General features: G+C 38.7%; 1 long non-coding RNA gene across 1 annotated transcript; it reads left to right on the top strand.

The window, feature by feature from the left end:
* Positions 1 to 229: 229 nt before the first annotated feature.
* On the top strand, positions 230 to 27,171 carry LOC141372828 (uncharacterized). Its single transcript, XR_012378290.1, has 6 exons — positions 230 to 292; positions 2,178 to 2,354; positions 3,399 to 3,503; positions 9,649 to 9,808; positions 26,147 to 26,228; positions 26,635 to 27,171. It is a non-coding gene; the product is annotated as an uncharacterized lncRNA (long non-coding RNA).

Here is a 27,171-nt window from a genome sequence, read left to right as displayed (position 1 = left end):
CCCTTGGGTCCCTGGAGTCGGCGCCGAGGGCCGACTCCCTACGCCGCTGCTGCCGCCGCCGCCAGCGCCTCCTCCGCCCCTCCGCCTCCCGGGCTCCTCCCGCGGGGGCCGCGTCACCTCCCGGCCGCCCAGGCCAGGGCACGGCGAGCACCCCTCCCGAGCGCGACCTGTGGGCTGGGGGCGGGCGGGGAGGGGGGGTGGGGAGCGAGTTTTCGGGGGGGAGGGGTTGGAGAACGAGAGCCTGTGAGGGGGCGCCTGAGAAGTCGAGAGTCGGGGCGAAGATTGAGCCTTGGTAGATGCGGGGCGCCCTGGGGGTCAGGTCGGGCGGTAAAGGAGTGGGAGCCTGGGGGCAGGGGAGGAGATGGGGTGTGACTGGGAAGTGGGGGCACCTATGGTTTTAGAAAGGAGGGAACTGTTCGGAATAAGGGGGAGGATGTCCAGGTGTCGGGCTTGGAGGTGTAAGAGTGAGTGCGTGGAGGGACTCCCGAGGTGTCGTGGGTGGGATCCTGGAAGGAGGGTCCCCTTGGGTGCCAGGGGTGAGGGGTCTCGCCAGGGTTCCTTAAAAGGAGGGAGAGGGAGCTATGAGCAAGTAGGGAATGCAGGTGATGTCGAGGACCAGGAACCCTGTGCAGGAGGTGGGAGTTGGGGAGGGGAGGATGAGGAAGTTCTGGAAAACTGAAGGCTTTTGGCCAAGAATGCGTGGAGAGGTACTGAGGGGACAACGTGGGAGAGCGCGGAGAAGTAGGGAGATGAGATTGGGGGAGTTAGGGTTTGTCTGGGAGAGGTGTGAGGATGAAGAGGAGCCAGGAAGCTGTGAGGGTGCTAGGATAATCCGGAGGGTGAGAATGAGCCTGAGCTTGAGCCAAGGGCTGCGGTCTATTTGGCCCTTCCTGGGGGGGGCCTAGTCTAGAGAGAAGAGGCAGAGAAGCGAGGGGATCAAGTTAGCGTCTGCGTCTGTTTTTAGAGGCACAGAGATGGATTCAGTGAAAGATACGGAGAACCAGCTGCGGGAGAATGGCAGTGGCTGCCGCCGCCTTCTCTGAACCCAGCTGAGCGCAGTCCGGACAACCCTCCGGGTGGGGGCAGGACTGGGAGCGAGCTGGGAGGGGTGGAGGAGAAGCCCCATGGCCTTGACTGTGGGCGCATCACTGGTGACCATCCTCTTCTGGGCGCTCTCCACAAGAGAGTTGGGGAGTGTGTGTGTGTGTGTGTGTGTGTGTGTGTGTGTGTGTGTATTATGTGCACACCCCTACCTCACCTTCCACACTTGCAGTGTTTAGTACCAGGCCAGATTATGGTCAGATGAGTAGTGTAAGGCCTTTGGGGATTGTATTATATTTACCTTCTTGGTGTGTAGTAAGCACTCTCCCTCCTGCCTCTGTTCCCCAGGTACCATATGACTAACTCCCAATTTAAGAGAGCTGGGGACAGACAAAGCAGCCCTAGAAGTCTCCTGTGACTTCTAAGCTTAAATGTCTGTGTTTCTTTTCTCCCATGCCTTGTAACTGGGAAGAGGGAAGAAGGAAAAGTTTACTTAAGTGCTGTTTTTTTAACTCCCTTGCTTCAAACCAAAAGAGCATACTCCAAATGATTCCTTTTTCATCTTTTTAGAGCTAAGCAAACTAAAAGAGATCATATGTATCCCAATTTACTACATCAAAAACTAATGATGAAATGTATGATGATTAACATAACATAATAATAAAAAATTTTGTTTTAGTTGAGAGTTAGAGAATTTAATAAATCTCTAAGCCAACCTCATCATCCTGTGGGAAATTGAAGACTTAAAAATCAGCCAGCTAGTAAATGGCAGCACTACAACTAGAACCTAGATATTTTTACTCCAATGTGAAACCATGGTGGTTTTCAGCCCTGGCTGCACATTAAAATTATCTGGGTCACTTTTCAAAAATACCACCTGGGTCCAACCCTAGATCAAATGAACCCATCTCTGGGGTTAGGACCCTGGCCTGGTCATGGGTATATTTTGACACTCCCTAAGTGACTAATGTACAACAAAGGTTCAGAATTACACTGTGAGCATCGCAAAATAGAAAACAGGAGGAACTGGGAAGTGGAAAACAAGAACACTTCTTTTAGTTATTTTAGGTTGAGTACGTAAAGGTAAACTTGAAAGTGGTTGTCCAAATTAAACAGTTTTGGTGTTCCTTTTACAGTAGAGCCACATCCTGGACCCTGCACTATTTTCTACCAGTAACATAGCATGCTGGGTGCCAATGGCTGTGTTTCCCTACACCCCCACTGCCTCTCACCTTCCTGGAGACACTGTGAAATACAATGCACAGGAGATGGTATCATTGGGACAGCTGACTTCTTACAGGATTGAAACAGAAGTGAGTGATCTTACTGTGTTTCATTTTTACATTTCTTTACTACAATACATGATTTTCCTATTAAAGGGAATCCTGAGGAAGTATCTTAAAATCATCTCCTACCTTGATTCATGTATCTTTCCAAGATAAAAATGTGTCAGACTATACATCATATGGATAAAATATCACATAGAGGGGCGCCTGGGTGGCTCAGTCATTAAGTGTCTGCCTTCGGCTCAGGTCATGGTCCCAGGGTCCTGGGATCGAACCCCACATCAGGCCCTCTGCTTGGTGGGAAGCCTGCCTCTCCCTCTCCCTCTCCCACTCCCCCTGCTTGTGTTACCTCTCTCGCTGTGTCTCTGTCAAATAAATAAAATCTTTAAAAAATATATATATCACATAGAATTTTTAATGGGCTACTTTTCAAAGTAATAGGCCCAATTTAATGTAAGATTGCTATGCTCAGAACTAAAAGTACCTTCAAAATACCTCTATCCTTCAAAAGATCTCTATCTTTTGATCTATAGTCTGAATCTTAGAGGCATTTTGTTTTGTTTGTTCTGGTTTCGTATTTACTTAAAATGTTTATCATATCTTACCGTGTCCTGTATGGCATATGTTTTGCTTGGGCATGTCCCTCAAATATATGAATTTGAGGTTGAGTTCAAACTGATTGTTCTTCTTAACCTTAGAAGTAACTGACAATCTTCATCATTGAATTCTCAAGGTCCTCTTGATAGGCTACACACCAACTCCAAAATGCAAGTCCTTTCTCCAGTTCCGATAGGGACACAAGTTTGTAAAGCCTGTAAGTCTGTGGACTTTAATTTTTACATGTGAGTAAGAGCTACTTGTAATCTACTGAATAAGTCATATGAGGCATATCTAAACTAAAATCATAAACTAATCACTAGAATTTACTGAGGACTCAGTACTCTGCTAAGATTATCTGGCTCCCTGAAATGCTTGAAATCACTGCAGCTTTCTTACTGTACATGAATGTACGTAGGTGGTTGGTATTTCTGTAGTTTCTCCTAACACATCTCCCTGCTTGTATCCTTGCAGCTCTACAGTCTTTTCTCAACACAGCATGAAGAGCAAGCCTCCTAAAACATTAATCAAATCATATCACTCCACTGGTCAAAATCTTGTGGTGGCTCTCCATATTCAGTAAGTCAAAGTTAAACTCTTTAATTGGCCTACAAGTCCCACATAATCTCTCTGACCTCATCCACTACTTTCTTTCAGGCTTTCCTCTAGCTGTTCCCTCTGCCTAGAACACTCTTCACTGAAGTATTCACTGGCTGACTTCCTCTGCTCCTTCAAACTTTTGCTCCGTTATTCATCCTATTTAATATTCCAGTCTGCCCTGCTGCTCCCTGGTTGCTCCAGTCTCCATTACTGTACCCTACTTTTCTTTTTTCCATAGCACTGGCCATTCTCTGACAACTTTTACTGCACGTTCACTAATATCCCAATACTAACGTATATCATTAGTTATCAACTTCCCTCTACTGGAACATAAGCATATGCACAGAGCAAGATTTTTACTCATGTAGCCCAAACACCTAGACAGTACATAGCACATTGTAGGTGTTCCAACAAACACCTGTTGAATGAATTTCTGGAGAGAGAATTTGTCATCATTATTGGTTTAAGTTGGGCAGGAGAAAGGGGAAAAAGCATTCTCAAAAGAGGGAAATGCAGGACAGAGAAGTAAGATCTAAACTTTGTCAAGGTATATAGGTTCCTCTACAGTTCATCTCCTGCCTACCTCTAGGCTTTTCTCCAATCCAACCTACCAACATATTCCCCTCTTCATCCATGACAACCTTCGTGCACTTTACTGAAGGTGTAGTTTCTCATTTCTGTGACTCTCTACTCCCTCTCCCATAACCCTCTTCTCAGTCAGTTATCTTCTTTGTCTTCATATGCTCATCCCTCCCTTTCTCTCTTTCCAACTTTTTAGCCCAGGCGCTCTCAGCACTGCACAGACCTTGCTCACAGATAGCACTTATCACATGGCATTGTAAGCATTTACTTCCTTCTCTGTAGCTTCAACTACACCATGAATTCTTTAAGAGCAAGGAATATGCCTTTCACTCCAGTTTCCCCACGGCCTGCCGAACTGTCTTATATGTTATAGGGGCTCAATAAATATATGCTCCACAATTACATGAGTGGTCACAAAGTAATGAGAAAAATCACTGTTACTAGAGTATGCAGGGAAAGAGGCAGAGAACTGTAGCAAGAGATAAAGCCAAAGACATAGGTTGTACGAAGATTATGCTACAACCTTATATGCTGTGATGAAGAATTTGAACTTGTCCTATAGTCCTTGGACAGGCAGTGTAGGGTTTTTTTAAGCACAGGACTGACATGATCAGCTTTAATTTTGAGGAGAATATCCTGCCTTCAATTCCTCATCCACATCCAAAACAGCTGCTAATCGAGTTACGGAAAGGACACAGATGTGCAGTGGGCTTGGAGACACAGTAGCAGAGTTTTTACCTCCTGTCTCCAGAATTCATTTTTCAGGCCATTTTGCTCAGTAGATTAAAACAGCATGATAATGAGGCCAAGGTCATGGTTTAAATCCCTGGGTGAGTCAGTCAGTGCAGTGGCCACAGCTGACTGTTAATCTTGCCAGTTGTCAAATGACAACATGTTATTTCTTGACCAGGAACTCTGTGGAAGAATGACTGGTTCACCAAAAGTTAATCAGCGTTATTGGAAAAGCAACACAAAGTACTTAGCTGTGGGTATAGGACCAGACTGTCGTTTTAATTAAAAGAACAGTGTTATATTAGGGATAACAAAGGAGCACAGCATCGGAGAAAGAATACATTGTTTATTCCTAGAAAAGAAGCTCAAGATTAGTAGAGTTTAATTATCAGGATCTGAGGCCAAGAAGTAATGAAAAATTTAGTGGATGTTGGTGTAGCTAAGCTTTATTAATTACTTTTTGTGTATTCAGCCATGTAGGAGGTTATTTCTTAATTATTATGTCATAAAACCCATAGAGTCATTTATATTAAAAGGATCTGGGAAAATCATATTCTAATCATCTTTCATTTATGGCATTATAAAGTTATTTCTATTTTTATTCCCTCCTAGCAGTCAGGGAGCACATCTTTCAAGTGAAAAAGGACAATATTAGAGATTGGGACATAGAGGCATAACTGATGTTACTATTTTCTTAATTATACCTTCATCTTAGTTACAACTCTGACCACTTACCGAAGTAAAAAAACAAGGGAATTTTATGAGATCAGAAATAAATTAAAAATCCCTAATGAACAAATGGATCTAGGCATTAAATAGCAATTAAATAGCAACAGCTGCTAACACCATAAAAGATAATCAGCCAGGCATTATGTGCTTCCTGATGGAAGAACACAGAACACAACAGAACCTGTGAAGTTGTCTTGTAAAAAAAGGAAAAAAAAAAAAAAGACACCTGAATTTGAACATCTTCTGGATCCACCTATCAATTACAGGAAACACTGAGAACAAAGGACCATATTAAACTGCACCATGTAATATGTGGAATGAAATTCAGCTTTTTCAGCAAATACATTACAAGGAAAAAATAAAGAGCTGGAGGGAGGATCTATACTTTAAATGAAACCTAAAAGACCTCATCCAAGTACAAGAATTCATGAACCTCATTTGGACCTTGATTTTTAAAAAAAGACTGGAAAAACTTTTGAGAAAACTGGAAATTTGTACAGTAACAAGGTATTTGATAATAATAGGTAATTATTGGTTTTTTAGGTTATTAATAATACTGTGATATTAAAAAATAAAGCTCCCTAGTGATACATATTAAAATACCTATGTATGAAATTACTGGATGCGATATCTGAGATTTGCTTCAAAATAATATGGATGGGGGTGTGAAAGGAGCAAAACTAGTCATGGAAGACAGTAAAAAATCCTTCATAATAAAAGTTTTTAGCAAAAGAATAAGAGTCTCTAGCTTCCATTCTGGCTGACTTTCATTAAACTGGAAAATCAACAAACTCAGATAACCTTTTCTCAAGCATTTATTATTTGATACATACCATGTTAGCTGCTTTCACATTTTTTACCACCTTCTCACACCATCCCATGAAGAATTAGTATCACTCCATTTCACAGGTTAGAAAACACCCTGAGAGGTTAATTGATTTGACTGGAGGAAAAGATTGAATTCTAAGGCAAATTTTCAAATTGAGGTCTCCCAGCTCCCTGTCCAATATTAATGCCACTATACACAATTGCTTAATGTGGTTATATGCATATATTGCTTCCCTGACTAAAATACGAGTAAACTTTTACTGCAATGTTTAACGTATAAGAGACATCATAAAATAGTTATATTTAACCCAAACTGTCATACTTAAAATGGTAAAAAAAAAAAAAACAATTATAACAGAAACTAATGTTTAGTTAGGGTGACCATATGTTCCAGTTTCCCTGACACTATCCCAGCTTGCCCAGGACAGCCCTTGTGTAATCTGTTGATCAGGGGTAATTACTAATTACAACTCATTTCACTCTCAAAAGTACCCCAGTTTACCCATCAGATTTTGTGGTTGTGCTGCACTTGGTGCAATGTGAACTGGACTCAGATGGACAATATGTAATGGGTATAGAAAATCTATTTCAATTCAAACAGTGTATTCCAAGATAAAGGTCTATGTCATAACCATCATGTATTTACCATACATTCTAGACATTTAATAAATGTGATTGAAATAGAATTAATGAATTCTCCATTAGAAAAGAGTAAAATCCCTCTGATTAGATTATATTCTCCCCTAGGACAAGATTTTGACTCCTTCTGGAATCCAGAAATAGGAATACCAAGAATACTGAGCCCATCTTCTAATGCAGATTCATGGCAAAAATGGATCAAACAGCCTAGGATTTGTAAGACAAGCATAATAATGGTTATAGATGTCATCCACATAGGCTAAAATACAGTGCGAGAAGATAAAGCCATAACAATCTTCCCAACTGGAAGCAAAGATAATAGTTGTTTATTTGAAAACATGTAGGAAGTGATTGTGGAAGTCTTGGCCAAAATCTAATCACTTAGGAATAGCCTGCAATCTAAGATTTCCAACAAAATTGTGGCTTTCAGAGACATGGGATGGGTTTATCTTCTGCAACATGAACTGGCTGCTGTATACTTCAAATGTCTCCCTCCGCCTGTGAGGATCACTTTAGCCTTATCTAGATGGTGCCTGATCCAAATGCTTTCGTCCATGTCCTTTACTCTGCCAGACACTGAAATTCAAGAAACTGCATCCTAGATCTGACGAAAGGAGAGGAAAGCTTACTATCAGCTTTGTACTGATGGTACTGCATCCCTAATTACTTCACTATCTTTCTGATTAGTGTCATATAACACTAAACTGAAAGGGAGATAGAACAGAGTCCTGTCATTTCCCACAAGGGAAAGGTGAAGAAAAGATTAGCAGAAGAGATCAAGACTAATCCAAGTCTATTAGAGTCTTTACCTTAGTGATAATTTAGTTCATCCAAATACCAGAGAGAGAGTAATAGATTTATCATATTTATTGGCTGGATATTTTATAGGGTACCTCATATATACACAGAAAATGTCACCATGCCAATAATTTTGGAGAAGTTATTCAACTTTGGGGGCTTTGGTTTTCCTTATAAAATAAAATTCTTCTACCAGGTGATCAGTAAGATTCTTTCTACCTTTCAAATGTAATGATCCTATAAAATACTACCATTATCTAAGACTCCCGAAACATATCACTCAAACAGCAAGCCTGTACCAGGAACTACTGAGAAGAACATAGCTGTTCATAAGTCTAGCATGAGGCGCAAATATTTATAATCCATTGTGGTACATGCTATAAGAGAGGTATCTATATAATTCTGTGGGAGTACAAAGACAGGATATACCCACCTTTCATGAGAAACCATAGAAAATGTTCAGATTTTTTTTGTTTTGTTTTTAAAAATTTTATTTATTTGAGAGAGAGAGAAAGCATGAGTGGAGAGAGGGGCAGAGAGAGAGGGAGAAGCAAGCTTCCCACTGAGCAGGGAGCCTGATGCAGAACTCGATCCCAGGACCCTGGGATCATGACCTGAGCTGAAGGCAGCTGCTTAACGGACTGAGCCACCCAGGCGCCCCAAAACCATAGAAAATTTTCAAATGGGTTTTGAAAGAAAAGTTATTTAGGCAGAAAAATAAAGATGAATACATGGAATCGCAAATTATTTTGTATGACTTGGAGTGTGGGTTTTAAGAGGTTGGGAAGGGGCGGTTGCTGCAAATGAGGCTGGAAACAGAACCTCTTAAGATATGGTAAGGAGTTGGACTTCATCCTGCAACAATGCTTCTCAAACTTGAATGTGCATAAAAATCACCTTTGTAGATTTCATTAAAATGCAGATTCAGATTCACTTAGTTTTGGGTAGAGCCTGAGATCTACATTTCTAGTGAGCTCCAAGTGATGCCTTGTATACCACTGATCCATGGACCACATTTTAAGTGTGAAGTGTATTCTAAAGTAGGAAAGTGATATGGTAAGATTGTTTTTAGGAAAGGTTACTCTATGAACAGAAGCAAGAGTGATGCTAAAGAGAAAAATGAGGAAGCTATTGAAATAATGAAGGTCACATAGAACCTGAACCACGGTAATGGAGATGGAAAGGAGGGGGTGTCTTTAGAATATTTTTAAGATGTAGGATGAATAGGACTTGATGACCAATCAGTGGTGACAGGTGAGGGAGAGAGGAGTCCACACAAGAATCCAGTAGTCTCACTTAATTTGATTTAAAAATAGAAAATCTCATTAAATCAGTATTGAACTACATCCCCAAAATAAGAAAAGACCATAAAAACACACTTGTTTGGCTATAGCCATCTTTGGCTATTGTTCTATTTAACCCTGTAATAGTCTCAGATTGATCTAGAACTATGTTGTGCAACATGTAGCCACTAGCCATAGCCACACTAGCCACATGTGGCTATTTAGATTTAAATCAATTTATTATTATATTAACTAAAATTAAATAACATTAGAAATTCAGTTCTTCAGTTACACTAGTCACATTTCAAGGGCTCAATAGCTATATATGTGGCTAGTGGCTACATATCGCTGAGTACCAGTATAGGACATTTTCACCTTAGAAGAAATTTCTATTCCACAGCATGATAAAGGATCAGTTCAGCATCTGTATTGCAGGGAATCAACATAAAAAGCATCCCAATGTCTTTATTTTTTTATTTCTTTTAAAACATATCATTTTGTAAGATGTTTTTAATATTTTTTTTACCCAACAGTCAAGGAATTAAGAAATGGTAACACTTGAAAACCATGTTGAAGGTGAGGAAATCTTGGCGGGCTCAACAACATCATTTTCCTTTGAGAAACAACACCAGTGTTTGGAAATCCCAGAAGATGTCTCAAGATTATAACACCCTTGAGAAAATGAGCTCATTTGTAAGTAAAAGTGCATGAGAATGGTAACAGACACATTCCCCATATGTAAGCAATGGATAAATAAGGCTTCATTGCAAAGCTTCATGCAATTGCCATGAGTAGTTTAAAGATTTATTTATTTATGTGAGAGCATGAGCAGGGGGAGGGGGCAAAGAGAGAGGGAGAGGAAGAATCTCAAGCAGACTCTGTGCTGAGTGTGGAACCTTGAGATCATGACCTGATCCAAAACCAAGAGTCAGATGCTTAACTGATTGAGCCACCCAGGAGCCCCTGCCATGAGTAGTTTAGACAAGAAGGAAAAACTGAGTACAACAGTTTAAAGATGGAGTCTGGCCTACGGCTTTTCCCCATAGCAACAGACAACTTACCAATAAAGAAAGAATGCTTTACTTCAGGATGCTTTCAGTGATGTATAAAGGAAAATTCAACACAAAGTGACAAACAATAAGGACATTTATTGTCTCATTTAACTAGAAAATTCAGAAGTAGATAAATCTGCTTCCAGAATTGGTCGAATCAGCAGTCTAGTTATGTTTTATCAGGGACTTCATTTCATTCTTGATATGTACTCCACTGTCCATGGTATACACTATAACAATGATTACTTTCACTGACATAATCTGGCTGACAAAAACAGGGCCCTTTCACATCTGAGCTAATCTGCTCCCATATCCATTCAACATAAGTTCTGAACTGCATTGATTGGAGAACTTTTCATTAATCCCTGTGGCCCAGGCAAGCCATGCTCTGATGACCTAGGTCCGACTAACCTGAACCCATCACTGTAGCAAGAGAATGGATTAACTGATAGACTTGGTCCACCCAAACCACGTGGTTGCCACATAATGGGGGAAGAGTGAAATAGGTATTAAAGAAATAACTTACTATGTCAACAGAAAAAGAGTGTTTATTGTTCTTTAGTTTTCATTTATATCAACTTAGTTTTTAAGTCTTTACATTTCAAGTGATTTTTTTCATAAGAAAACACACTGAAAGGTGAAAGTGAGTAAATGATGTTGTTTCAGATTCACAGATGAAACTCACATTAGAGAGAGCATAAGGAAGAAAATGGTGCCATGAAGGTAGTAAAGTTTACTTTCTTAGTGCTGCCACAAAAAGTGGGGGAAGTAGACTCAAAAAGAGTTGATGTTATAAGGTTGATTGGGATATATCCAGATTTTACCCTAAAACTATAGATGAGAATCTTTGATAAAATGGAAACAGTACCAAAAGTGAAAAAGAAGGACTCTGGCCACCCCACTATTAAAATATATACACACAGGAATTAATTACCTTATAAATAGTGTTTCTAATATACAAATGTGTATGGAGTTAATGACCATGATAAGGTACAACCATGTTTTTGCTTATCTTTTCTCCACCACTGGTTGGAGGATTTTTATCCAAATCCAGCAGAAGCATTACAAAAGTTTTTTCAAAGTAACTGAAAGTTTATTCCCCTAAAGTTTTTTTTTTAAGTAACTGAAAGGACCCCCAGATGATGCAGGAGATTAAAAAAATTATAATAATGCCCTCACTTTGTTTTACTCTTACTTTTTTTTTTAAGATTTTATTTATTTGCCAGAGAGAGAGAGAGAGCACAAGCAGGGGGAGTGGCAGGCAGAGGGAGAAGCAGGCTCCCTTGAGCCTGATGCAGGGACCCTGATGCAGGGCTCAATCCCAGGACCCTGCGATCATGACCTGAGCTGAAGTCAGAAGCTTAACTGACTGAGCCACCCAAGCATCCCTGTTTTACTCTTACTTTATGTTTAATGAGAAAATTGTGGTTTCAATGACTACCTCAATGAAACTAATATCTAAAATTGTATCTCTGGGGCGCCTGGGTGGCTCAGTTGGTTAAGCGTCTGCCTTCAGCTCAGGTCATGATCCCAGGAGCCCCCCCATCAGGCTCTCTGCTCAGCTGGGCACCAGCTTCTCCCTTCCCCTCTGCCTGCCTCTCTGCCTACTTTTGCGTGTGCTCGCTCTCGCTCTCTGTGTCAAATAAAATCTTTAAAAAATAAATAAAGGGCGCCTGGGTGGCTCAGTTGGTTAAGCGACTGCCTTCGGCTCAGGTCATGATCCTGGAGTCCCGGGATCGAGTCCCGCATCGGGCTCCCCGCTCAGCGGGGAGTCTGCTTCTCCCTCTGACCCTCTCCCCTCTCATGCTCCATCTCATTCTCTCTCTCAAATAAATAAATAAAATCTTTAAAAAAAATAAAAAATAAATAAAAATAAATAAAATTGTATCTCCAATTTCAGTCCTTCATACTCAACTGTCTGTATAGTATTTATACTTGAGGGTTCCACTACCACCTCAAACTTAATATGCCTAAAACAGAATTTATCCACTACTCCCTTCCTCAACAAAAAAATAAAATTCCTTTTCTGACTTCCACTTTTCTATCACTGGAGTCATCATTTCCCCCCAGATCTTCTGGAGCAGAAATGTCAAAAATATCTGTAATTATTCCTTATGTTTTGCTTACATCTAATCAGCCCCTACATACTATTATTTCTTTATAATATCTCAGAGATATTAAATTCTTCTCACTACCACCACTCTAACTTAGGTTATTATCACATCCCACTCAAATAATTACAGTATTCTATAGGTATGTTGTAGAAGAAAAACCACTGGACTTTGAGTCAGTACCACTAGTCAGTCATGTCATCTTAGGTGTCACAATCTCTGAACCCTAAACTTCTCTATGAAATGAGTAGAACTGGACAAGATGATCACTGTGTTCTCTTCAGTTCTAAAACTTTGTGCCAGAACTATTTTCCCTTGCTTCACTCCCTTCTATTTTTCCCTCCAAATCATTCCACACACCACTAGAAGATTAACCTTTTAAAAGCATCACTTTTGGGTGCCTGGGTGGCTCAGCTGGTTAAGTGGCTGCCTTTGGCTCAAGTCATGATCTCAGGGTCCTGGGATTGCGTCCCACATCGGGTTCCCTGCTCAGCGGGGGGCCTGCTTCTCCCTCTGCCTCTGCCACTCCCCCTGCTTGTGCTCTCTCTCTCTCTCTGTCAAATAAATAAATAAATAATTTAAAAAGCATCACTTTTATTATTACATGAAGGAGGCACACTAAAGCAATAGTTAAGGATATCAGCCCTAACGTCAGAATGCAAGTATTCTAATCTCAGCTCTACCAATTACCAGTCATGTTACTAAGCATGCTCCTCATCTGTCAGACAGGAAAAGAGAGAGCACCTCATTAAAGATTTCAATGATTAAATGAGGTAATACATGTATAAAGCCTGGCACATTGTAAGTGCTCAATAAATACTATTCTGACATTTCCCAATCAAAACTCATTAACTGACCCTGCCTACAAAACAAGTCCAAAATCCATAGCCTGAGTTTTCAATGTTTCCTTACACTTGCCCTGACAATTATGTTCTATAGACACTTCACCCCAAACATATTAGTCCATTCTCCATCTTCAAGGGGTTTCTGACTTATTTGCATCTCTTCAGTATCACTTATGCCCAGAACACCCCAGCCTCTTTACTTATCTGAAATGTAGCCATCTGAATCAGAAGGCTTTCAGCTGCATGAAACAAAAGACCAACTTAGACTAGGTTAAATAATAAGGAAATATATTGGTCTAGTTTCAGATTGGCTTGATCCAGTGGCTCTACCTCTGTTTCTTTGTAGTTCTCTTGCCACTGCCCTCCTCCATATATTTCCTTGGCCCTTAAGCTGACTGACATCTGGAAAAATGGCTGTAATGGTTCCAGGCTTCACCTTGTTGATGGAGGAAGAGAGAGATACTTTCCAGCATCCCAAACAAGATTCCTGAAACTCACCTTGTTTGAGTCATAGCCTCCTCTCCCCCATCCCCTACCCATAGCCCCAGCTGAACAATGATGTGACCAGGGGAAATGGAGTGTGCTAATGATTGGATTAAACCAACCACAACTCCTCCCGAAGCTTGATGTAGGATAAGCTTCCTTCAAGTACTTGAGCTTAGAGTAGAGGATATTATCCAAGTTAAAGTCTAGATGCTGTTAGTAATGGGAAAGTAGGTAATGAATATTAGTTGCGGAGCCAAGAATGTCCATTCTACCATCCCTAGAGTCCAGTTAAAGACCATCTCTTTGACAATGTCAGTTTCTATGAATACTGCCTGGCCTGCCCTATACTGTGTCTTTTATGCATACATCTCTTGAGATTAAGTAGATTATAAATTGAGTAGATTATAAATTCCTTGAAGTCGGGGACATTATATTTCTATTCAGTACTGAGCTGCAAACAGCAATCAATGAAGGATAAAATAGTTTTATGGTGGATTCAGTGCTATATATTTGGAAAATGGAACTAGGTGGTTAAAAGGAGTGGCCTGGGTGGAAAAGAGTATCACAGCTCTCAGAACTGCCCTTTGAGAAAAGAAACAAGTTAAGCAATGGATCTCTGGGTTAAAAACAAAGACAAACACAAAAAACCTCAATTTCACTCCCTGAAACAGGAGCCCACGGAATCCCATTTCTCCTTTCAGAATGAGTTTGAAGCCAACATGATTTTATCTTTTTTTAAAGATTTATTTATTTATTTGAAAGAGAGAGAGAGAACTTGAAGGAATGGGCGGGGGGCGGGGGAGTGGAGGAGGAGTAGGGGGAAAGGAAGAGGAAGTCTTTTTTTTTTTTTTTTTTTTTAGGAAGAGAAAGTCTTAATCAGACTGAATGCTGAGCACAGAGCCTGACCTGAGGCTTGATCTCACAACCCTGAGATCACGACCTGAGCCAAAATCAAATGCACCCCTGAGGCACTCCCCTAACATGATTTTATAATAAATAGCTGTGTTTGATGATTATATTTATGCCTCCACCAGTGGCTTTCTCAGCCTTGAAAATCTCAATTTAAGTTTCTTATTTCCTTTGGATCTTCCGAAGTGTTCTCCCTCAAGTGGCATCTGGGAAAACATATTCATTTATTTCATAACTGCTCTTTTGACCTCTTTATTACTTCCCCGACTATTAGAACCCGAGATGCTCTTGCAAACAGGACTTATTGACAGTTTTCATCCTTTGCAAATAGAAGTGATGACAGACCCTCTACTTTATATAAAAATATTTTGCTATTTCTATACAAAATATTTTATTAAAGGAAACTACACATTATGTATTTTACTGAAATGTTATGACTTGAAATTTGGGTATCTAATATGTCTCTAATAATAAAGGCTTCATAATGCAACTGTTGCTTGTAGATTTGCAGCTGGCTGGCATTTTAATTTTGAATTCAAATATGACTGATTTGAAATATTAAGAAAAATTCTCCTTGAATCATTGCACTTCAAAAGAAAGAAAATCCAGCTGTCTAATTATGATGCAATCTTTTTTTATACACTGAGATCATTAGCATTCACCTAATGCTGTTTTCTCTCCATTAAATGTACTCACTAATAATGCTAAATGAAGTGAAGACTCTGTAAAGTTCAACTCACCAGAGCAACATAACAAAGAATAGAGGGAAGAATTTTTAAGGAACAAACTCATTTCTAAAAACAGATTCTATAAATAATAAGTATGCAAATAATTACTCATTCTCAAACCTTAAAAAATGTATTCCTAGGTAATGGTTCCAATAATTGTTCTGTCTTTCCCACTGGCCTATGAACTCCTGAAGGCATGTGAAATGCTTTCTTCTTACTATTATTTACCTACCATCTAGCATAGTGCCTGTTATCCCACTGAGTATTTATTGAATTTAATTTAAAACCAATAAGCCCTGCGAATGAGCCAACAATTGATAGGCAATGTTTTGACTCTAAAATCTTGACACTTGAAAGAAAAACATGGAAGCATAGCAATATTATTTTCTTTGTTTAAAATGAGAGATTGTTTTGTCCTTTTGGTTTTTATTAACAAGTATTGAAAAAAATTTTAAGATATCCGGTTAGGTGAATTGATGAAACATTACTTCACCTTTCCAAATTCTAGCTCACCTTCATTTTAGTTTTAATCTATCTTTTAATTTAATTGTCCCTCTTTTTTTTTTTGGAAAAAAATGACTAAACTCTTTTCTAACAGAGTATAGGAGGTCATAATTTTTTCCTCCAGGATTGCTCATATTGTTTCCTTCTTCATTTCCTATGTGTTTCTATGAGATTACTCTTCTGTTGTTCCTGTGTATGTGTTACAGTGATACGATTAGGGTCATTTTGTGATGATGAGGAGGAGGATGATGATGATGGTAACCTTTTAGATCACTTCCTCACAGATGCTCAAGAAGGTAGCACAATCTGTTAACCTCAGCCAGAAAGGTTTGGGTAACTCATTGTGTGAAATATAATAATTCCAATAATCTACTATGGATAAATAAGGTATACAGCTCAGGTTAGAAACCTGAACTGCATGAGAAGACCTCAGTTAGTCTGAGACATTTAAACCAGGCTCCTAAACTTTGGTCTAAGGATGAGTCAGTATGTCAGGAAAATAGCTCTTTTGTGATGGTAAATGAGATGCCCTGTCATACAGAGGCAAGAAGATGAAAGGGAAGGAAACCATGCTTGCAGAGTGGATCTAATCCTTTAAGGTTGCTGTATAGTTACAAGTATTTCATAATCAAAACTTACATCTTTTGTGTTTTTTTGTTTTTAATTTGCTATGTTCTGTAATTTTTTACTCTATCTTACTATTTGGTGAAGTTTTCAAAATGACCACCTATTTCTTCTGTCCTAAGGAGACGCAAGGAAGAATATGTTGTTCACATTTGGCCAGAGTTTGGTACCCAGCATAATTCAAAGTAGGACACCACAAATCTTCCCAAAGGGAGATGAAAATGGAGGTGAAAGAATTAAGGTCATTTACTTGGCTTCTCCTTCTAGAGATTTTCCTTCCAGTATTTTCAAAGACTGAACTTTGGAAGATTTTGTGTTTTAGCCATTATTAAGAAAAGGGCATTGTTTGTCACATAGCATATAATATTTTTACAAGGTTTATAAGATCATTCTTAAACATGTCAACTCATGTAGTTTCCCTAAGAGAAGGAGGTAGAAAAATAGGAAAATCTCAGCAAAAACAAGACTGAAGATGTGGGGATATCTTTGACTATTACCATCATCATTAATTTAATTATAGATCTTCATGGTACCTGATGATTGCCTTCTACTCTACATGTTGCTATGTTGGGCTGGTACAAAGATAACTCCCTAATGACTTCAAGTATTCAGATAATTGGGAGCATGAGATTTAATGGAGTTGAAATAATACTGAGAAATAAGAAAAAAAGAAGATATAAAGATTAAGTTAGAGGAAAGCTTAGCAGATTTAAAAATAAAAGATAAATAGCACTGAAATCAAGGGGAATTGTGGGTTGCGTCTTTACAAATATAATGGAGAAAAAAAATGACAGAAGAAATGGTTGGGGAAAACATCTTAATGTTCCTGAATTTGAAGGGAAGAGATTATATCCAGGAGGTACATAAAGAGTGGAGAAATATGGTTCTCATTAGCTTCCATCAATCAATTAACGGTGTTGCCTAGAGCATTTTAATCAGTTCTTCTAGGCTTGTAGTCTAGAGAAAATGAGAGCTACTTTTGACTCTTTCCCATAGTGCATCCCCTATATCAGCACCATTACTAAATCCTTCTATTTTAATCATTTTCTCCACTTTCACCTTTCTTCTTCTCCACTGCCATCGTCCCAGTACAGTTCACCCTACCCAGTCTATCTCATATATGACTATCAGAGGAATATTGCTAATAATTATTTTCATCACATCACTACTCATCCTCTCAAGAATCTACATCACCAGGGCACCTGGCTGGGTGCCGCAGTCCGCTAAGCGCCCGACTTTTGGTTTGAGCTCAGGTCGAGAGTCGGGACCTCAGGGTCTGTCAGGTGAGATGAGCTGGTGACAGACTGTGCGCTCAGTGCAGAGTCTGCTTAAAAGACTCTCTCTGCCTCTGCCCCTCCCCCGCTCAAATAAATAAATCTTTTAAAAAATCTACATTGCCTAGAGTATGAAAGTCAAGTTTCTCCTTGTGAGAAAAAGCTACTCATTTCAGAGAGATGAGAGCCCTCCACAATCCAACTCCACCCTACTTGTATAAAATTTATTTCCTAACACGTACTCTCATTTTAGACAGGGACATCTATCTGGGCACTTCCCTACAATGCCAAGCACATTCTTGCTTCAGTGCTTGTTCAAGAGCCAGTATATTGCTGAAATGACCTTGCTACTTCCCTCTCCTCTCAATTGTCTCATTTCCAAAGTTGAGTTCAAGTCCCACTGCCTGGCTGAGGCCATTTCTAGTTACTCTAGCACCTACAACACGGATGCCCCCTATTTCTGAAATCATTCTGTCCTTAGATTTAGTGCAGAGAAGAACTTTTTTTTAATGTTTTACTAGGAAGATTGTAAGCTACTTGAGGACATGGACCATATTTTTAATTCTTTTTTTCCTCCAATAGTGTATAAAATGAGCTGAGCCTTTGTATATTCTTAATGGTTTGACTCAGAAAAAGTGAAATGTGAAGATAATTTAAAAGTTTATAAGACATTTGTGTGGTGAAAGTTTTTGCAATTTATATTAAATAGTTTTTTAAAAATAAACTATACTCATAGCAAAAAAAAAAAACAAAACAAAACCTTTTTTTCAAAAGTTTTCCTCTTTTTGTCAGCAGCTAACCAGGTGGAGATTTATTAGCACTAAAACCAAAATTGAACAAGTTAGGCTTAAAGTTTACAGACTTTATCTGTGGCAACACTAGAAGATGAGCCATGGTGTTATTTTGGAATATTTGCTCTAAAAGGAACATATTAGTTATACCTCAGGGTGTTAATGGAGGTGGGAATAAAGAAGTGTTCACATTAGTGTTGGAGTGTACATAATAATCAGTTGTAAAGTTAATAAAATTTAGCACCGGAATAAATAAATAAATATAATTATATACATAATCTCTAAAAAACGAAAAAAATAAAAGGCCAGCCACTCTGTAGAGGTTACCATTATTAAGCTCCTTCCAAAATCATGCATGAATTTGCTATGCATATACAATATGTAATTAAGGCCAGTGGGATAATATAATACTCTTCTGCCAATTTGCACTTTTATTTTAAAATATATCTAGGAACCCTTCCCATATGAGTATTGCAGATTTACATCTGCAATGTTTTGCTTAGTTTTCCATTTATATCTGAGCACCATAGTTTACTTAACCAAACCCCTATTGATAGGGAATGAAGTTATTTCCAGTTTTATTGCTATTACAAACAATGCTACAATGAACATCTTTTTTATACATTCTTGTGGATTCATGCAAGCATATCCTAGAAGGGAAATTTGTAGGTCAAATAGTAGATGCATGTTACATTTTTTTAATGATTGTTAAATTCTGTCTTCTAACAAATTTTGCACAAACTCATACTCCCACCAACTATGTAAGAATGTTTCCTGTTTCCCTATGCCCTTACCAGCACAGGATGTTACAACTATTTTAAATCCTTGCCAGTCTAATAGATGAAAAATAGTATCTTCTTACTATTTTAATATTAATTTCTTTAACTGTGAATGACAAATGTTTATTGGCCATTTATGGAGAGTTACTGCAAAATGTCCGTTCCTCTCCTTTTTTATCTTTTTCTCACTAATTTATAAAAATTCTTTGTATATGAGGGGCACCTGGGTGGCTCAGTTGGTTAAGCAATCAACTCTTGGTTTTGGCTCAGGTCATGACCTCAGGGTCATGGGATTGAGCCCTGTGTGGGGCTCTGCACTCAGTGGGGAGTCTGCTTGAGATTCTCTCCTTCTCACTTTCTCTTTGTCCCTCCACCCACTCACATGCTCTCTCTCGCTCTCAAATATATAAACCTTTAAAAAAATTCTTTGATTATGATAGATATGTCTTTTGTCTATCATATATGTTGAGAATATATTTTCCAGTTTGCCTTTTTCCTTTTAAATATTTTTATGGTATATTTTTCTCATATAAATGTTTCAATTATTTTTAAAGATTTATTTATTTTAGCGAGAGAGCGTGCATGTGTGCTTGGAGCAGGGGGAGGGACAGAGGAAGAGAGAGAATCCTTAAGCAGACTCCCTGTCAAGCACAGAGCCCATCATAGGCCCAATCCCAGGACCCTGAGTTCATGATATGAGCCGAAATCCCAAGAATCAGATGCTAAACCCACTGGGCTACCCAGGTGCCCCTAAATGTAATTTTTTATGTTGTCAACTTTATCATCATTCTTTTGTTTTATAAAGTCTGCACTTTCTGCCATACAAAAGATCTTCTCATCTCCAAAACATGTTTGAAAATTTATTCATTTTCTCATTGACATTTTCATGGTTTCATTTCTTTCTTTTTTTTTTTGACTAAATATTTTATCTCTCTGAATTGGGGAGGGGGACATTATAAGAAATGAAGTACAGATACAGATTTTTTCTAAATAGCCAGTTGCCCCAAAATGATTTATTGAAAAATCCATCTTTTCCTGATGTATTTAAGACACACACACAACACACACACACACACACACACACACATATAAACACAGTTTGTTATTAGCTATTTTACTGTTGTCAAGTACAAGGTAAGGTATGACTAACAGATTTGACCAGAAAAGAAACAATAGCCCTTTTTTTCAGATTCAGACAGTTTACTACCAAGATAGACAACATAAGGAAGAGTATCCAAAGTGCCAGCTCCCCGTGGCCACTTGGACATGGCAATACTAAAGCATAAAAGGCCTGATGACCACCACACAAATGATGGGACACCCTGTTGCTGAGAAGCCAATGTCATGCTGCAGCTAAGTAGTTTTATAGGCTGCAGCTGTACCCTAAGTAGGGCATGGGGGCAAGTCAGAAAGCCTCAGACCTCATCAGTACCCAGGAGATGATGAGAAACTGTTTTATGACACCCTCCATGGTAGATATAGGCGCAAGTGGGAAGGACCATGTAGCAACAACTTATAAGCCTCCCATGCGCCCATGTTCTGGGAAAATCATAAGCATTCTGCCAAATCAGCTGTTGTTCAGTCTTGCTTAACATGGCCTATGAGGATACACACAAGGTCATCAAGTGCCGGCATGAAGCTATACCTCTACAACTGCTGAAGTCTATTCTTGCTGCTGTCATGTGAAACTTGAAACCTCAATATATAGGATTAATGAACCCATAATAGCTCAAATTTGTTTGAGACAAATTTGTATCCTATGGTTGAATAAGAGTATTATCTGGCCTAAGCAGAGTGAGGGGGTGAAAGTGAAATGAATTATACTTCAAAAGTCAAATACTGGGGCACCTGGGTGGCTCAGTCAGTTGAGCGTCTGCCTTCAGCTCAGCTCATGATCCCAGGGTCCTGAGATCGAGCCCCAAGTGGGGCTCCCTGCTCAGTGGGGAGTCTGCTTCTCCCTCTCCCTCTACCCTCACCCCCACTCCTGTGCAGGCACACGTGGTCTCTCTTTCTCTCTCAAATAAATAAAATCTTCAAAAAAATTCAAAAACAAAAGAAAAAAGAAAAATCAAATATTTCCTCTAAAACTTATCTTTAAAGAAAGATTGTAAATAGAAACCTTAAAACCAGGGTGCCTGGGTGGCTCAGTTGATTAAGCACCTGCCTTTGGCTCAGGTCATGATCCCAGGATCCTAGGATGGAACCCCATGTCAGGCTCTGTGCTCAGCGGGGAGCCTGCTTCTCCCTTTCTCTCTGCCCCTCCCCCTGCTTGTGGTCTCACACTCTCTCTCTCTCAAACAAATAAAATCTTTAAAAATAAATAAATAAATAATGTACCAATGCATTATTATAAGTCCAGCTGAGAGTTTAATGAAAAAATTTCAACTGGCTACACTAATTGTTATTAGTATATTTCTTTCTTAAACAATATCTTCTCAGATTTTAATTAATTCATTTTGCAATAAATTTTTAAATTAGATGTTATTGTACTCAAAATATTAGCATACTCTATATAACCATATTAATTAGAAATATGAATTTGTTGATGCCTTATGAATCTTAAATATACTGAACAATTTTTCAATGCTATATTTGCATACAAAAATTTCCAGGCAACATGTTTCCAAATCGTTATATTTATGAAAGGTCACATTAAAAATAAGCATTTATCCTAGGAATAAATTTTACCAAAGAGGTGAAAGACCTGTACTCTGAAAACTATAAAACACTGATGAAAGAAATTGAAGATGACACAAATAGAAAGATATTCCATGTTCATGGATTGGGAAAACCAATATTGTTAAAATGTCCATATTACCCAAAGCAATCTACAGATTTAAAGCAATCCCTATCAAAATACCAACAGCATTTTGCACAGAACTAGAACAAACAATCCTAAAATTTGTATAAAATAAAAAAGACCCTGAATAGTCAAATCTTGAGAAAGAACAATGATGGTAGTATCACAATCCCAGATTTCAAGATATAATACAAAGCTGTAGTAATCAAACAGTATGATACTGGCACAAAAACAGACACACAGATCAAAAGAACAGAATAGAAAGCCCAGAAATAAACCCAGAATTATATGGTCAGTTAATGACAAAGGAGGCAAGAATATGCAATGGGGAAAGGACAGTCTCTTCAACAAATGGTGTTGGTGAAATTGGACAGCTACATGAAAAAATGAAACTGGACCACTTTTTTATACCACACACAAAAATAAACTCAAAATGGATTAAAGACCTAACCGTGAAACCTGAAACCATAAAAGTCCTAGAAGAAAACATAGGAAGTAGTTTCTTTGACATTGGCCATAGCAACATTTTTCTAGATATGTCTCCTGAAGCAAGGGAAACAAAAGTAAAAATAAACTATTGGTACTACATCAAAATAAAAAGCTTCTGCAGGAAAGGAAAAGGAAACAATCAACTAAACTAAAAGACAACTACTGAATGAGAGAAGATATTTGCAAATGGTATATCCAACAAGGGGTTAGTATCCAAAATATATAAAGAACTTATAATCAACACCGAAAAACCCCCAAATAATCCAATTAAAAAATGGGTGGAAGACATGAACAGACATTTCTCCAAAGAAGACAGACATAAGGATGGCCAATAGACACATGAAAAGATGCTCAACATCACTAATAATCAGAGAAATGCAAATCAAAACAACAATGAGGGATGCCTGGCTGGCTGAGTAAGAGAAGTATGACTCTTGATGGCAGGGTCATGAGTTCGGGTCCCATGTGGGGTATAGAGATTACTTAAATAAATAAAATTTATAAAAAACCACAGTGAGATATCACCTCACACTGTCAGAATGGCTAAAATAAAAAACAAGAAAAAATAGGTGTTGGTGAAGATGTGGGAAAAAAAGGAACCCTCATGCACTGTTGGTGGGAACGCAAACTGGTGCACCCACTGTGGAAGACAGTATGGAGATTCTTCAAAAAATTAAAAATTTCATTACTGGGTATTTACCCAAACAATACAAAAACACTAATTTGAACAGATATATGCACCTCTGTATTTACTGCAGCATTATTTATAATAGCCAAGATATGGAAGCAACACAAGTCCCAAGTGTCCATCGATAGATGAATGGATAAAGAAGATATATATATATGGGAATATATATAATGGAATATTACTCAGCCATAAAAAAGAATGAGATTTTTGCCCTTTGCAACAACATGGATGGACCTACAGGATATAATGCTAAGTGAAATAAGTCAGGGAAAGAAAATGCCATATGATTCCATTCATTTGTAGAATTCTTAAAATCTCTTTTTTAAAAAGATTTTATTTATTTATTTAGTGAGTGAGAACGTGCACATGAGTGGGGGGGAGGGGCAGAGGGAGAGAGATAATCCCAAGCAGACTGTACACTGAGCACAGAGCCCCACACAGGGCTCAATCTCACAACCCTGAGAACATGACCTGAGCCAAAATCAAGAGTCAGACACCTAACTGACTGAGCCACCCAGGTGCCCCATGTAGAATTTAATAAACAAAACAAATGAACGTACTAAGGAAAAACAAACAAAAAACCAGACTTAAACACAGAGAACAAAATGGTGGTTGCCAGAGGGGAGGTTGGTAGGGGGGATGGGTAATACAAAGGGGATTAAGAATACACTTACTGTTATGAGCACTGAATAATGTATAGAATTGTGTAATCATTATATTATACACCAGAGATTAATATAACATTTTGTTAATTATACTTCAATTAAAAATGTATATATTTAAACAACAAAAAACTTTTTTTTTTAAGATTTTATTTATTTATTTGACAGAGACAGAGATAGCAAGAGCAGGAACATAAGCAGGGGAAGTGGCCAAGGGAGAAGCAGGCTTCCCGCTGAGCAGGGAGCCAGATGTGAGGCTCGATCCCAGGATGCTGGGATCATGACCTGAGCCGAAGGCAGACACTTAACGACTGAGCCACCTAGGCTCCCAAAAACAAGCATTTTTTTTAAAACAAATTAATGTAAAATTTATTTGGCTTTATTATTCAGAAATGAAGATTCCTTAAAACATCTTTTTTTATAAGATAATATTTCTAAGTGAAAGAGGGGGATTTTTAAATATTAGCCTCCTTGATGCCAATTCAACATGTGAACATCGAGATTTACAGAAAAATTAGGGCATAAATATTTGCTCTCTTTCATAGGAAATTCAGATTAAGTAATATCTTTCAAATTCTTATTATATGACAATTACTATGCCTAGTATGCTTTCAGACACAGTAGCTCATGTTTTTCTCATGAGCCTATATGAAAGTCAACTTTTCTCATCTATCTTAACAACAGCCTACCCATGGTGAAGTGTGGAGAAGTGGCAACAGATTTAGCTGAGTAGATTAGGCCAAAACATAAAGTGCTTATTGGGGGTGAAGCTGGGGGTGGGGTGGGCAGGAGGGAGGATATTAAAGAGAATGAAGCACAATTAACCCTAAAACCACTGAAAGGCTTCAACTTGAAGGCCCAAGATAAAGCAAATGACAGAGGTGAGGTTTGGGGCTGAAAGAAGGATTGACTGAAGAATCTGGACAGAAAATGATTAAACTCCCTAGACTCCTTTCTCAACCTCATAAAATCTGTGACTCCACATTCATCTACACCATCCTCTACCCAACTATGTACCCAAACATTTTTGTCAAGATACCATAGATACATGGGCACCCCAAACCAAAGAGGCTCTGGACTAAGGTCCCAGGCTTGGGGGTAAGGAAGGAAGATAAAGGGCTAAAATAAGAAATTAAGAACATGTAATGGATCCTCTCCCCTACCTTGGTTCCGGGACATAGGCACCAATACCTGTTGTAGTTGATTAAAAAGTGTCTTCCAAAAATTCATGTCCACCCAGAACCTTAGCATGTGACCTTATTTGGAAATAGGATCTTTGTAGATGTAATTAGGTTAAGAAGACATCATACTGGATTAGGGTGGGCTCTAATTATCTACATGCAATGATCAGTGTCCTTAGGAGAGGCCACACAGACACACACAGAGAGAAAGTCATGTGGAGATGGAGGCAGAGCCTGGAACAATGTAGCTACAAGTCAAGAACACCAAGGATTGCTGGGAGCCATCCAAAGCAATCAAGCATTGCTGGGGTCATCAAATAAAATGGTTAATACTTGAGCCATCTTTGTTAACAATACCTTAGCTTCTCGCCTACTAATTCACTATTTGCTTTTTAATTACTTGATCAAAACAAAAATTTATTTTAAGAGCAAAAAGACTCAAGGAATAGAATATATATATTGTATCAAAATAGCAGGCAAGCAGGATTTATAAACAAAGGAGATTTAGGGGATTTATAAGTCTTACATATTCTTCTTCCTTGGTGCATATACAGCTTATTCTTTGTTTGGAAAGGGCACAGAAAAATGTAAATGTATCTTGCTAACTAGCAGTAGACCGTCGTCATGGTTTGCTAATCTGAAGGCTGAGCCAAAGGCAGATGCTTAACTGACTGAGCCACCCCGACGCCCCTTGGTGAACATTTTACGAGTTAATATATACAAAGTTCTCAGAATAGGACTGGTCTAGAATGTGGACTGTGAAGCTAGACTGGATTTACATCCCAGCTCTACCACCTCTGAGCTATGTGGCCCTGGGCAAGTTCCCTAACTTACCAGTGCCTGGGACTCCTCAACTGTACAATCAATGTGGCAAGAACACTACCTACACCTCAGAGTTTTTATGAGGATTAAATGCATTATATCTGTAAAACGCTTAAGAGTGTCTGGCAAATAAGAAGCTTCTCCCCATTCTCTCTCTTTTCCTGGGACTCCAGCTACATGTGTTAAACCTAATCACCGTGTCCCATTTGACTTTTACTCTCTTTTCTGTGTTTTCCATCCCATTTTGTTCTGAAGTTTGAATATTTTCTTCTAACTCTTCTTCCAGTTCGTCATATCAAAAATAAATCAGATACGTGCATGTACTTTATTGTTCTAAATGAAGAATTTTGTGCACTCAGAAAATAAAAGTAAGTATGTGAAAAATACTCTGTGCATAGCATATACTTGACAAATGTTAGCTGTGACGATTAACCCCTATATAACATTAGAGGAAACCAAAATCTGGGGAGAGCAAGTCACTTTTCAAGGTTGCACAGCTAGTGGCTGATGCAGCTGGGATTTAAGCTGAGTCCCTAGCCTTAATTACTTTAATTATCACGCCACGGCTGCTACTGCCGGAAAAGAACTACCTTGTTCTTCAGGGTGGATACTGCCTTTGTTATCGAGCATATGTGTATGTGTGTGTGTATTTTAAGGGCTTTGTCAGACTGGGGTTCGTTTCAACCTAATCCACCCTACCTATAGCATCCTCAATTTTGCTCAAAATACCTACCTCCCAAATAGAAAGCCTAATTCTCATCTGTCATTCTGTAGATGCAATCAGTGGGAGCTCCCACCTAGAAGAGATGATCAGTGAAACAGTTCTCAAGCAAGCAGCCTGTGATTCCAGAATTAACCTCATGCTGCTGCCGTCCTGAGCCCTTGGGCTGAGATGTGGCTCTGGTGGAGGAAATGAATGAATCACCATTTGTTGTTGTTTTTTTTTTTTTTTAATTAGTCTTTAGCTATTTGGAGCAGCACCACTTTAAATAATTAAAGGAATTCAAAGGGGAAAAAAATAAAAGAAATAGTGATTACTTTCTTTGCTGATAAAGCCAGAATGTATCAGTATTGACTGGTTGAGAGAAAAAAGAGGAAAAACTTTCAGATGATTCTCTAGAAACAGGTCTGCTTAACTAAAAGGCACAGATAGCAGGAAAACAGATTAAAAACTGGAATGATAGACTACAAAGAAAGTTTAATTATTTTGTTCAACCATCCACTTCCCATCAAACACAGACATATATACATTATCTTTTTTTTCAGTAAGTTCAATGATTTCATTCTCCAACCACCAGCACTTTTTTTGCA

Source organism: Callorhinus ursinus, unplaced genomic scaffold, assembly GCF_003265705.2.
Source record: "Callorhinus ursinus isolate GAN/ISIS: 27379988/994484 unplaced genomic scaffold, GSC_fseal_2.0 scaffold5, whole genome shotgun sequence".
Taxonomy (NCBI): domain Eukaryota; kingdom Metazoa; phylum Chordata; class Mammalia; order Carnivora; family Otariidae; genus Callorhinus; species Callorhinus ursinus.
The sequence above is the reverse complement of the archived record's forward strand: the minus strand, read 5'-3'. Positions and strand labels throughout refer to the sequence as shown.